The 13,328-nt window shown below is 40.8% G+C and overlaps 1 long non-coding RNA gene across 1 annotated transcript; it reads left to right on the top strand.

Moving 5' to 3' along the window:
- Nucleotides 1-6,598: 6,598 nt before the first annotated feature.
- On the top strand, nucleotides 6,599-8,970 carry LOC112051182 (uncharacterized). Its single transcript, XR_002887224.2, has 3 exons — nucleotides 6,599-7,740; nucleotides 8,007-8,206; nucleotides 8,469-8,970. It is a non-coding gene; the product is annotated as an uncharacterized LOC112051182 (long non-coding RNA).
- The last annotated feature ends 4,358 nt before the right edge of the window (nucleotides 8,971-13,328 follow it).

Raw genomic sequence — 13,328 nt, 5'->3', positions numbered from 1 at the left:
ACAGAAATGCAAATTTGAGCACGGATCCCGTTCCCGCGCGCACTCGCGGTCGCACAGGGAGCAAGGCCGTCTCAAAATTGCTGGAAATTTGGAAAAATTTTTGAGAAATTTACGAAAAGTATGAAAATTTTGAAAAAATGAATATTAATGATTTTTGTTTTTTATGTTACAGGGAGACGCAGGAGGCCTGAAAACGTCGCCCGGACTGCAATTTGACAATTAAAGACCAACACCGACTGTAAATTTTTGAAAAATATTGACAGAATCTATCAAATTGTATGGAGATTTCGTATCGCTTAGGTAACCTCGGTTACATATAAGTCGAAAGCAGGTGAGACAGAAATGCAAATTTGAGCACGGATCCCGGGTTAGGTTAGGTTAGGTTAGGTTAGGTTAGGTTAGGTTAGGTTAGGTTAGGTTAGGTTAGGTTAGGTTAGGTTAGGTTAGGTTAGGTTAGGTTAGGTTAGGTTAGGTTAGGTTAGGTTAGGTTAGGTTAGGTTAGGTTAGGTTAGGTTAGGTTAGGTTAGGTTAGGTTTTTTTTTTTTTTTTTTTTTTTTTTTTTTTTTTTTTTATTACACCGCTTCCTCCGATGTGGTGGTCGGAGACCTTTGTTACCATTGCTCTGTAATATCAGAATTCAGGTTTTCTCACAATATTTATAATTATAATTTTTTATTGCAATATTAGTGGTTGCTTATAGAAACAAGACATGAGCAATTTATATACATGTAACTCTTTATATTCAATAATATAAATTATACAATGCATCTTTATTGTCATGTCTTGTTTCTATTTATTGCAATCTGTGCTATTTTACAGCAGAAGTCCAGGAACGTTTGTCGATCTTCGTTAAGAATGTCAGGGATGGAGTCCCTACACAGATTCATGCATATTTCTATTTGGAGGTCCAAACGTTTTCGGCTGTGCTGCGGGCAATCAAATATAAGATGCAATATATTTTCTTCCAGGCTTTCGTCGCAGACACAGCTTGGACTATCTTTGCACTTGAATCTGTGTAGGTACTCAGCAAAACCACCGTGTCCTGTGAACACTTGTGTCAAGAGAGGCGTCATAGTTGTTTTCTTTAAAAATTTGTGTGCAGCTTCGACCGTCGGCAGAAAGGTTTTTGTCACGGAGGCTGTATGTCCAGATTTGTAGCGTTCGGCCCACTTCACGATGGTGTCTCTTCTGATGTTTCTTTTTATATATGACACAGGACAACCATCGTAATTGGGCCTCGTTTTTAATTTTTCGACAGCCTCCTTTGCCAAAACGTCAGCTCTCTCGTTCCCCTCTATTCCAATATGAGCTCGAACCCAGAAGAAGTTTATTTCTTTGCCTTTTGCCTTCAAGAGAGATAAATTTTTCTTGACGGCAAAAGCAAGAGGATGGAATGTTTCGGTACCGCCTAGCGTTTCCAACGCTGACCTTGAGTCGCTAAGGATATTCACAGATGGTTCCTTGGTTTTTATTGCGACTTTTGTCGCCTGGTAGAGTGCGTACATCTCCGCCTGGTACACTGTGCAGAAGGATTCGAGACGAAACTTTTTAATTAAAGTTTCCTCTCCATCCTTCCAGCACGTCAGGGCTGCACCCACTCCACCCTCCATCTTACTGCCATCTGTGAATATTCTTAGTCCGGTCATCGCTTGTTTTGCCTCGCTTTCCGACTCTTTGTCCTCTAAGCACCGAAACTCCACGGCAAACTCCTCTGAGGGATGCAGGGCATCGAGAAAACTGACTCTCCTTTCTACCTCTCTGCCACACAAAATGTCTTGCGGACGTCCTCTCTTGGCTTCGTACAGTTGGGCTGCCTCCTGTATTCTTAGGTCCAGCGGTATAAGGTCAGCTAGTAGAAGGGCTGCGTTCAGTGACACAGTGCGATAGGACTTGCAGATTTTTTGGGCAAAACCTCTCTGCACTGTGTTCAACTGTTTTTGCGTTGTAATTTTTTCTGTGGCCGGTGCCCATACACTTGATGCATACATTATAATGGGTTCAATCACCGCCACATATATAGTCCTGATAGTCTCGGAATTCAGTCCCCAATTAATTTTTGCTGCTCTTGCCAAAGGTTTATAAATGTTTGTCGCTTTCCGGCACACTGCTGTTATATGACTATTAAATGTCAGTTTATTGTCAATCAATAATCCTAATATTTTTATCTCCTTGACCAGTTCGATTTTTGTACCACCCATGACTATGCGTGGGGTCTCGTATTTAAGCTTATTCGTCACTACCATGGCGTTGGTCTTATGTGGTGCAAACTTGAGCTTATTTGCAAGGCCCCACTCATAGACACGACTGAGTACGTGTGCCGCTTTTTCTTCTATTTTTGTAACACTGAATCCCGAAAATACCAGAACTATATCATCTGCGAAAGCTTGGCAGTGAATGCCGCTTTCCACTATTTGATCCAGTAGAGGGTCTAAAAGTGCGTTCCATAGCGTGGGTCCGCTTATAGATCCCTGTACGCAGCCCTTCGTGGTAGAGGTACAGAACTCTTCGTCTGCATACCTCACATACACTTTCCTATCCTTCAAGTAACTATCGACTATTCTACGCAAGCTGAGGGGGCATTTCTTTTCGGCTAATCTGCATTTGATTGCCGGCCACCATGCACTGTCAAATGCCCCTTCAATGTCCAAAGACACCACGACATTTATTTTCTTTGCTTTTAGGCTATTTTGGATGTGCTGAACGAGGTCATATAGTGCGTCTTCTGTAGATCTTTGTGGGACAAATCCGTATTGTCTCGTATTGAGTTTGGGAAGCAGGTGCCATCGAATCCTTTTAATTATCATCTTCTCCAGTACCTTTCCGAAGACCGACAGAAGCCCTATGGGCCGGTATGACTTTGGCTTGGTGTAGTCATCCTTGCCTGGCTTCCGTAGGACCACTATCGTAGCCTCCTTCCACAGTACTGGAAAATATGATAAGGAGAGGCACCGTCTTACCAAACTCAGAAATACGTCTTCATTCACTCTGATTGCGGCCAGACATATATCGGCTGTGAACCCGTCTGCGCCTGGCGCTTTTTTGGGATTAAAGCTCTTGGCCGCCTGCATCAGTTCGTCCCAGGTAAAGGGAGGATCTTGTGTCTCCCTTTGGTCTTCTTCCGTGCCTCGTTCAGCCATCCGTCGCGTCTCTCTATGTATTTCGTTGTCTTCTGACTCTAAGTCCTGCGGAAAGAACGTTTTTGCCAAAAGCTGAACTGAGTCCCCAGGGCTCAGGACAACTCCGTTATCTGTTAAGAGATGGTCTTCATACCTTTTCGAGGATCTTCGTATCACTCTATATATCCCATCCCAAACACTTTCACGGTCCTGGGTCCTGCAGAACTCCTTCCAGCCTTCGGTTTGAGCCTTTAAAGTTTCTAACTCATATTTTTCTTTTGTTCGCAGGTACTCTTCGACAACGTGTGGCCTTCTTCGTGGTGCTGCGCAGGATATTCTTCGCTTCTTCGTCATGACCTCTTTTTTCAGTGCTTCGAGTCTTCCATTCCACCAAGGTAAGTCAAACTTTGATTTGTTAGTGATGGGGGGGATCGATTCACGACACGCCTGTTCGACACAGTAAGTGTATTTATTTATTATGTATTCCATTTCAACTGGTGTGTTTATATTCTCAATTTCAGTTTTGGTTAATTTATTTTCTGTTAGTTTATCACTTAAGACCTGTTCAAATTTATTCCAATTCGCTTTACGTGTGTTAAATTTTCTTGTTGTTTTTGCAGGTCTTGCACCAGTTGATTTTTTCAGCCGTATCGTGAAAGTGATAGCGTTATGGTCGGAGCTTGTAACGCTCTGATCAACCCTCCAATCATTTACCAATCCCATCAGATCCTGGCTACAGAATGTGACATCGACGGTACTTTTACATATGACCCCGTTTCTTATGGTGAAGAAGGTCGGAACTGTCCCTTCGTTCAGCATGTGCATTTCCATCTCCTCGACAACACCCGCAAGGGCTTCGCCCCTGTGATCTTCGGACTCACTACCCCACCATGTGCTCCAAGCATTCGCATCGCCTCCAATAATCAATTTCCGAGGTTGGAGCTTATCTGTGATCATTTTTATATGTGTGAGGTAGGGTTCAATGGGCTCGCTGTCTTCGAAGTAGATGGAAACTACACATACTTCCCAGGAGCTCGTCTTAAGGGTAGCCACTGCGATATTTTCAGTGGTGAGTGTTGGATGTTCAATCACCCGGAGATCTTCATCCAGCACTAATATCGCGGCTTTTACCGGTTTTACCCTTTTCTGCACTTTCTGGAAGACCCTGTAGCCCCTCATCTGAGCGAGTTCACCATCCGCACCCACGTATGGCTCCTGCACCATCGCAAAACTGACACTCCTTTTCTGGGCTTCGTATATTAGCTCCTTCGTGGCCAATTTTGCACGTCGCAGGTTAGCTTGGATGACTCGGTAAAATCGCTCAGCAGCAGCAGCATTGTCCTGGGAGCCCGGTGCGCCTTCAGCAGTACGCCACTCTCGCCCTTGCCAGAGCGTTGGAGAATTACGTTATAAGAATAAGTAGAATGGATGACTGATAAACTGTATTAATAATAATATAATTATATGTGCTAGATAAAAAATAAGATATAATTAATAGAATATTGGGGTAGGATGATTATGTTATAATAAATAGAGTATAATATATATATTATTATATGAACAAATATATATATATATTTACATTTATACATATTCATATACACACACATACATACATATATAAAGTCATATATACATATACACATACACACATATACATATATAATAGAGCTAATAGATATCTACATATTAGTTCGATTGTAGAATCATTTAAATGAACACATGACACGATAAGATACATTGTAAGAATTATTAAAGTTATTAAAATTTTAAATGGTAAAATAATTAAAATTATTCATTAATTAAAATGTACAAATGAATAAATGAACACATGAACAGAAATGGTCTCTACAATGAAATAAGGATATGTACATTAGTGAAATAATTGATAAGAACGTGAGTGGAAAAGGTATTTACATATGGATGATAATACAAGAATCAATGGAAAGAAAATTAAAGAAATTAGATTAGTGATTAAGTACAATTACACAAGAACCCATGATTTAGCCAGGGCGTAACAAAAATGGTCTTTACAATAAAATCAGCATACATAATGAGAACGTGTGTGGAGAAGGTTGGTAATAGTTATAGCACTAGTTAAAGTTTAAGGGAGGGCAGAGTGGAGTTTTTTTTTTTTTTTTTTTTTTTTTTTTTTTGTTATTTCTGTATATATATGTTTTTTTTTTTTTTTTTTTTTTTTTTTTTTATTTTTTTACCCCCTTCACGGCCCTCCCTTCCGTAGTATCAACATATCAACATATTTGCAATTATAACCGACAAATTACACCAGAGAGAATAAGAGAGTTCAGAGTATGTCGTTATTTTAGTTATATTTAGTTATATACAGTATTTGGTTATATACAAAGACGCAAAATTAATAGTAGAGCTATCCTCTCCTCCTTCATGGTCAAATCCTTTAATTAATTAATCCCAAGGAATTGGCGATTGATCCCCCTTACTCCTGTCAATAGTTTAGTAGGTGGCCGGTGATAGCCCGGACAGCTCGAAAGCACCTCAGAGGTGCGGAACAAGAAATATCTGGGGTAATGGGGATTGCCTTGGTAAAAGCCATTTTCGTAAGTAGGATGTTTCCTCTTGAAGTGACGGATTCCTTTTTCGCTTTTGAGAAAGATACCGCAGAGCACGCACTGCATGCCCCTCTGTGGCTTAGTCATTGTGGGTGTAGCATGGGTGTGTTTTGATTGTCCACAAGAGTCAGAGATTGGGGAGCTTATCGGGGAGACCATGGGCGGTAAGTTTGTAAGAGCTTTCGCGAGCCTTAACGTGGAGGCACCGTCAGTTGCCTGCCTGTGAGGGGTGTCAATGGGTGGTGAGTTGGCTAATATACTGAAATTGAAAGGGGGGTATGATGGAGGTGGGGCAAATGTGGGAGACGGTCCGTATGTATTGATAATCGTATGGATTGTATTAATGAGAGCAGTGTTGGAATGTAGCAATTGCTGCGTCCAATCCCGCAGACTTTCCAGCTCTTTGCGGTGAGGGCAGGTGGGGCAGCAGGTGCAGACCTCCCCAGTTGCGGACATAGTAATAAGTGCGATATTTATTTTATATGTGCGAATGAAATGTGCGGTGCACTATGCTGATTGCATTAAAGAGTAGAGTTGAAAAATTATTATGGTATAGTAGCTACGGTATTAATTAAGGAAGCAAATATCATAGGAGGTAATAACGAAGAACAAGAGATCGAACGGCGTATTGATATAAGCTGGTGAAATCACCGCAGATGAGGTGCGTGGATCCAGCAGTTATTTGAAGAAAATGTTCTAATTTTCTTAGGGTATCATGGTCATCGGTGCGAAGTTCAATATATACACAGATGATGTATATACAACCTTTGCCCTGGTGGTTAATTTTAACAATGCAAATGTTGGAGTTGGAGAATTCACTGATTCCGAGAGGTATGGTTCATTAATGAATATGGTCGGTCGGTCGGTTTGATGCGAATTTGTGTGAGTGGTGAGTTCGTGAAGGGCGTTTCTGCCTTTGTCTAAGTTAACTTGAATACAGGAATATTCCTTGTTTGGGAGTGTGCAAGTGACGCGACTATCCATAATCGATTTTGTCGCGCAGACGGTTGGTCAATTGGTTTATAAGTGGACATGAGTTGGAGGTGGCACTGTGGTTTGTTTTAATGGGATTTGCAGGATCTTTACGTTTTTGTTGTTTGGAGCAATTAAAACAGCAAATTTTGTTTTCGTCTGTGTTGTTAGGGCAGTTGCGATAGTTGTGATCAGTGGATGAGCAGTGTGAGCAGATGAGTGTGTCGGACGTACACCTTTTTTGCGTGTGGCCAAATTGTAGGCATTTGAAGCATTGGAGAAGGGGAACGTATTCCTCGACGTGGACCCTCTGGTGGTCCACGTTGAGTCTGCCGGAAGAGACGATGGTGCGCCAGAGCATGGGTGTCGTAATGAAGACTGCATTGTAAAGTTTGCTGTTTCTATTGTTTCTTTTGAATTTAAATTGAAAGTCCTCATCATTAGTTATCAAAGGAGACGGGAACTTCTGGGCCCAAGTTGTAATAGGTTGAAAGATAGCTTAAAAAATCCGTTATTTTTTTCTACTAAATCATTTAAAAAATCAGCTCAATTCACAATCTGGAAGATGAGAAATGTAAAAAATAAGATAAGATCAAAAATAAAATAGGTAATCGATAATTTTAATCGATTTGTATGCATATCAATTTTATATAAAAATATAGAAGAGGCTAATGGGGATATAAATATAGTAACAATATTAAAAACTATTTAGTTCAATTAAATTAATCTACTGTGAATCAAGAGATATAAGTAATAAATAGAAATCTAAAAATCGATTCTCATTTACAAAATCGTTTCACGAGTTGATTACGACTCTATTTTTATCTATGTTGACAGTGACATGACACTGACAGCAGTCCCGGCGACCGGCGTATGCGTTTAGAAAACTTTGTTTACACGTTTGACTTTGGCTCCTTAGTTTGGATTTATTTGCCGGCTTATCGATTGGAAATCGACATCATGGATCTTTGTGTGAACTGTGGCATAGAAAAGAAAAAGACAGACGAGTCTTGAATGACGAAATGATTCTCTTAGTGATTCGTCGATGGCGTACACCGCAGCCTGTAAGTACTCGCGTATTTATTAGCTAACTGGCATCTATCAATTTAACCTATAGTTTTCCTTACAATGTTTACCATCAATGATTGTTAACATTTAAATAGTAAAATCAGCTAAGTAACATCATTGCCCTACATTCTACTGCTGCACACAGGCCTCCCCTTTAGGGGACGGATTTACAGTATAGACCCACGACAAAGCAGGTTACAGGTGGGGCCAAGTATAGAGTAAACAGAATTTGTTGATATAAACAATTTTTTCAATATTTCAGGTAAACAACAGTGACTATATTTGCTAAGCTTGCTGGAACAAACATCAGCTATTGATCAACCAAGACAATTTGGCCACCGTAATGTTTGCCTCCGCTGTGGTCGCTCTGTTGCATCACGAGTCACTCATCTGCTTCATACAGGCTCATCTTGTGAACTGAGAATTTATAATGCCATAGAAGAATGTATTATGCCTCGAACTGTAAGTTAAACCAATGAACATTGTTATTTATGATTTTGAAATGATAATATTGCATGTTTGTGACAGCCTCATTGTTTAGTTAGTTATATATCAGTCTATAGCCTTCCTCGATAAATGGGCTAACATTGAAAGAATTTTTCAAATCAGACCAGTAGTTCCTGAGATTAGCGCGTTCAATCAAACTCTTCAACTTTATAATATATATTAGTATAGAAGAGTGTAGTATGAATACTATAATGAAGGTGATGTATGTTTGTTGTAGATAGAACAAGGAAGCCACATCTGTCATAATTGTTGGGTGGCTGCAGACAGGGCTGCTGTCCATATGGTCTCAGGCCCATCAACTTCTTCCCGAGTTCTAACTGAGCCTCCTGCTAGCCAGCCTGGAGAAGATAGAAACAACCAACCAGAACCTACTATTGTATTACCAGGATATATGAGAGCTGTTCCTCTTTTTAAAGTATTATGTTCCTGAGAATAATCGTCTATGTGATATTCATTAAGTTATTGAAGGCTGGGATGTAATGATAATTTAAATGTTTTTCCCCAGCGAACTCACAGTGAACTAATTCTCGTACCATTAGGTATTTATCAAATTGTTTCAAAAATGTTGTAAAGGCAAAAGGGCTGTAGGCTTCTGCGCACATGTTATGTCAATAATATGGTACCTTAGTTGGGCTAGGTACCAAGAAAATATAGTACCCCCTGCACAATTCTTAGATGATATATTAAATATAATTGAAAATGAATAAAAATCAACTAAATTAAGTGTTTTATTTTATCACTCTTTACCCTTGATCCTTACTTACCTTACCCTCATTATTCGGCTCACTGCTGAGCTCGAGTCTACTCTCAGAATGAGAGGGGTTAGACCAATAATCCACCATGCTGGCCCAAAGCGTATTGGCAGACTTCACACACACAGAGAATTAAGAAAACTCTCTGGAATACAGGTTTCCTCATGTTTTTCTTTCACCGTTAAGACCTTACCCTACTTACCATGATCTCATTGGTCATTTGAATTCTATCTTATCAATCATCCAATTCCAAAAGTACATTAACAATGGTCTAAGTTTAATAATAAAATCAAACACTTAAAAAATTAGCTATTCATTATGTAGGTAATATCAGCTGTTATCTTAAATAACCTCACTTTTACTAAATCTCGTATATCTCTAATTCCAGATTGTCAAATTCTATAATATTTTCAGTGAATGTTTAATAATATCTAAGCTATTCATTGACACTTATTTCATCCTTTTACATTCGTGGCCCAAATTGTATGAAAGAGTTTCAATCTCCTTTCTTATAGAGTCATTTTGGTGTAAGATGATATCCGTAAGGGATTCAGGAGTAGTGGATTTGGAGACGCCCTTAAGCAATAGCATAGGTCTAAGTTTTTTAGTGGGCTTAGCAGTGAGTCCGCAATTAGCTGATTCGATCTTTTGAAGGGTGATGTCCCGTTGCTCGCAGTTGTCGAATACTAAGCGCAGTTTCTTATTTGGGATTAACTTGACCTCGGCGGGTGAGAAATTGGTGTCTTTGAAAGTTACGCCCGATCTGAATGCTTTGAGGGTGTGCGAGGCAGTGGGAACGTCCTCGGCCGAAGCGACAATAATAGAGGGTCGATTGGCAGGTATGTTGGGATTGTCCGATGGTGTACGAGCGGCGGCAGCATATGACCGATTAGTCGATTTGACGGATTGGGTTTCTAATCTGAAGGCGCTGCCTATCTCTTCTCTAATTGACTCCTTCAGGCCAGCGGCTAAGATGGTAGGAGAGGCCAACGGATGGGAGGCTAGTTCTCCGCGCAGCATGCGAATTTCCCCTACGCACTCACTTAGTTCCTTCCTTAGTGTATCATTATTACTATTATGGCTGACAGGGTCGCTGACCTCCGACAGGGCGGCCAGAGTTGAAGGTGTAGTTGTGACCGTACGCAAGTATTGATCAATTGATCGTTGGGTCTCGGCTGCAGCCGCAGTAATGAGTCTCTTATTTGAAGCGGTGACGCTTTTACCTTCATTAATCGCCTTGATGGTGGTAGTTGATAGTATTCTAATCACCTTGGCGAGGGAATCGAGGTCCTTGACCTCAGCGGCAGTTGCAGGCAGCTCAATGTAAGCCGACGGAGGAGGTCGCTTGGCGTTAGCTCCTTTCAGAGTAGACTGAGAGATGAGGGAGGGATTACCTGTTACATTGTCCTCTCCAGGCGAGCTGGATACTCCCACCTCGGTGTCCATTGTGCACGACTGTTGTATTCACTGCAATCCAATTATGCACAGCCACTAATCACTGTCACTGAGTGTACACGGAATCAAGAGGTCATGATGACCACTGAGCACAAGTCCCGGTCCTCGGTCCGCGGTCTGGCGGTCTGGCCCGCTGCTCTTTGCGGTCTGGTCCAGTCCTCTGGTTGGTCTGGTCCTGGTCCGCTCCGGTCTCCTGGTCTGCTTCCTTGGTTGGTCGATCCGTGGTCCGGACTCCTGGTTGGTCCGGTCCTGGCCCGCTGCTCTACGCGGTCCGGTCCAGTCCACAGGTTGGATTTAGACCTGGTCCGCACCTCTTCGCGGTCCTTACCGGTCCGGTCCGGTTTCCAGTCCCGGTCCTCAGACCTCTGTCACACCTCACGCCCAGGCTATACGCCCAGACGCGAGGGCATAGGGGCCGTGGGGGCCGCCCGCCGAAGACGACCGCTCGCGTCGGCGGTCTGTGCGCGACTGAGGTGGCTGGGTAAGGCGAGCCGCCCACACAGGCGCCCGGCCCAACCACTGTTCCTGGTCCGGTCCGGTCCTCGGTCCGCTGTCAGCCCGGTCCGCTGTCCAGTCGTTGGTCCGATGTCCGGTCCGCTGCTGCTGCTCCGGTCCCCGGTCCGCACCTCTTCGTGGTCTTTACCGGTCCGGTCCGGTCTCCAGTCCCGGTCCTCAGACCCCTGTCACACCTCACGCCCAGGCTATACGCCCAGACGCGAGGGCATAGGGGCCGTGGGGGCCGCCCGCCGAAGACGACCGCTCTCGACGGCGATCTGCGCGCGACTGGTTAGGTTAGGTTAGGTTAGGTTAGGTTAGGTTAGGTTAGGTTAGGTTAGGTTAGGTTAGGTTAGGTTAGGTTAGGTTAGGTTAGGTTAGGTTAGGTTAGGTTAGGTTAGGTTAGGTTAGGTTAGGTTAGGTTAGGTTAGGTTAGGTTAGGTTAGGTTAGGTTAGGTTAGGTTTTTTTTTTTTTTTTTTTTTTTTTAACGTTGGTCAGAAAAATGCATTTACGCATCCCGTCCTGAAATAAGACAGGATTACTGTCTTATTTCAGGGCGGGTATGTGGGACTCGCCAGCCGTGAAGCGACTGGAATACCCACTAAAAAAAAACCAACGGAGTGGATGGTGTTATTGCAACACCTCAGTGCTAATGGGATACTCCGAGATGTTGCAAAATGTGTAAGATAGGTGAATGAAATAAGTGTGGAGAATTACATTATAAGTATAAGTGGAATGGATGACAGATAAACTGTATTAATAATAAAATAATCATAAGTGTTAGATAAAAATAAAAGATAATTAATAGAATATTACGGTACGATGATTATGTTATAATAAATAGAGTATAATATATATAAATATATATATACACCTACATACATACATATACACACACATATATACACAAATGCCTATATATACGTATACACATACACACATATACTTATATATATACAATAAAACTATAAATAAAATAAGGCTACTAGATAGTTATCTACATATTACTTCGATTATAGAATCATTTATATGAACACATGACACGGTAAGATACATTGTAAAAATTATTTAAGTTATTAAAATTTTAAATGGTAAAATAATTAAAATTATTCATTAATTAAACTGTACAGATGAACACATGAACACATGAACAAAAATGGTCCCTACAATGAAATCAGCATATGTACATTAGTGAAATAATTGAACGTGAATGGAAAAGGTATTTACAAATGGATGACAATACAAAAATCTAAATAAGTACAGTTACACAAGAACACATGATTCATAAAATCAGCATACATACATAAATTTTTAAAATTTTAAATAGTAAAATAATTAAAATTATTCATTTATTGAATTGTACAAATGAACACAAGAACACATGAAGAAAAATGGTCAGCATATGTACATTAGTTAAATAACTGAATAGAACGTGAGTGGAGAAAATATTTACAAATGAATTATAATACAGAAATCAACACAATTGCAGAGTATGCAGAGTATTAAACAGTCTGGTAGGTAATAGTTATAGCACTAGTTAAAGTTTAAGGGAGGGCAGACTGGAGTTTTTTTTTTTTTTTTTTTATATATATATATATATATATTATATTTCTGTATATATATGGTTGTTTTTATTTTTTTTTTTTTTTTTCTTTTTTTTTTTTTTTTCACGGCCCAGCCCTCCCTTCCGTAGTATCAACATATCAACATATTTGCAATTATAACCGAAAAATTTGACCAGAGAGAATAAGTGAGTTCAAAGTATGTCGTTATTTTAGTTATATACAGTTACAGTTTAGTTTAGTTTTAGTTAGTAGTTAGTGGTCATAGTTATATACAGAGACGCAAAATTAATAGTAGAGCTAATATAATTGACACAAGTGAATTTCGTTACGCATATACTTAGTTACAGAAAGCGTTTGACATAAGCGTAAATGGAATATAACGCGACTATCCATAATCGATTTTGTCGCGCAGACGGTTGGTCAATTGGTTTATAAGTGGACATGAGTTGGAGGTGGCACTGTGGTTTGTTTTAATGGGATTTGCGGGATCTTTACGTTTTTGTTGTTTGGAGCAATTAAAACAGCAAATTTTGTTGTCGTCTGTGTTGTTAGGGCAGTTGCGATAGTTGTGATCAGTGGATGAGCAGTGTGAGCAGATGAGTGTGTCGGACGTACACCTTTTTTGCGTGTGGCCAAATTGTAGGCATTTGAAGCATTGGAGAAGGGGAACGTATTCCTCGACGTGGACCCTCTGGTGGTCCACGTTGAGTCTGCCGGAAGAGACGATGGTGCGCCAGAGCATGGGTGTCGTAATGAAGACTGCATTGTAAAGTTTGCTGTTTCTATTGTTTCTTTTGAATTTAAATTGA

This window comes from Bicyclus anynana, chromosome 15, assembly GCF_947172395.1.
Source record: "Bicyclus anynana chromosome 15, ilBicAnyn1.1, whole genome shotgun sequence".
NCBI lineage: Eukaryota > Metazoa > Arthropoda > Insecta > Lepidoptera > Nymphalidae > Bicyclus > Bicyclus anynana.
This window is presented reverse-complemented; position numbering and strand designations above follow the sequence as displayed.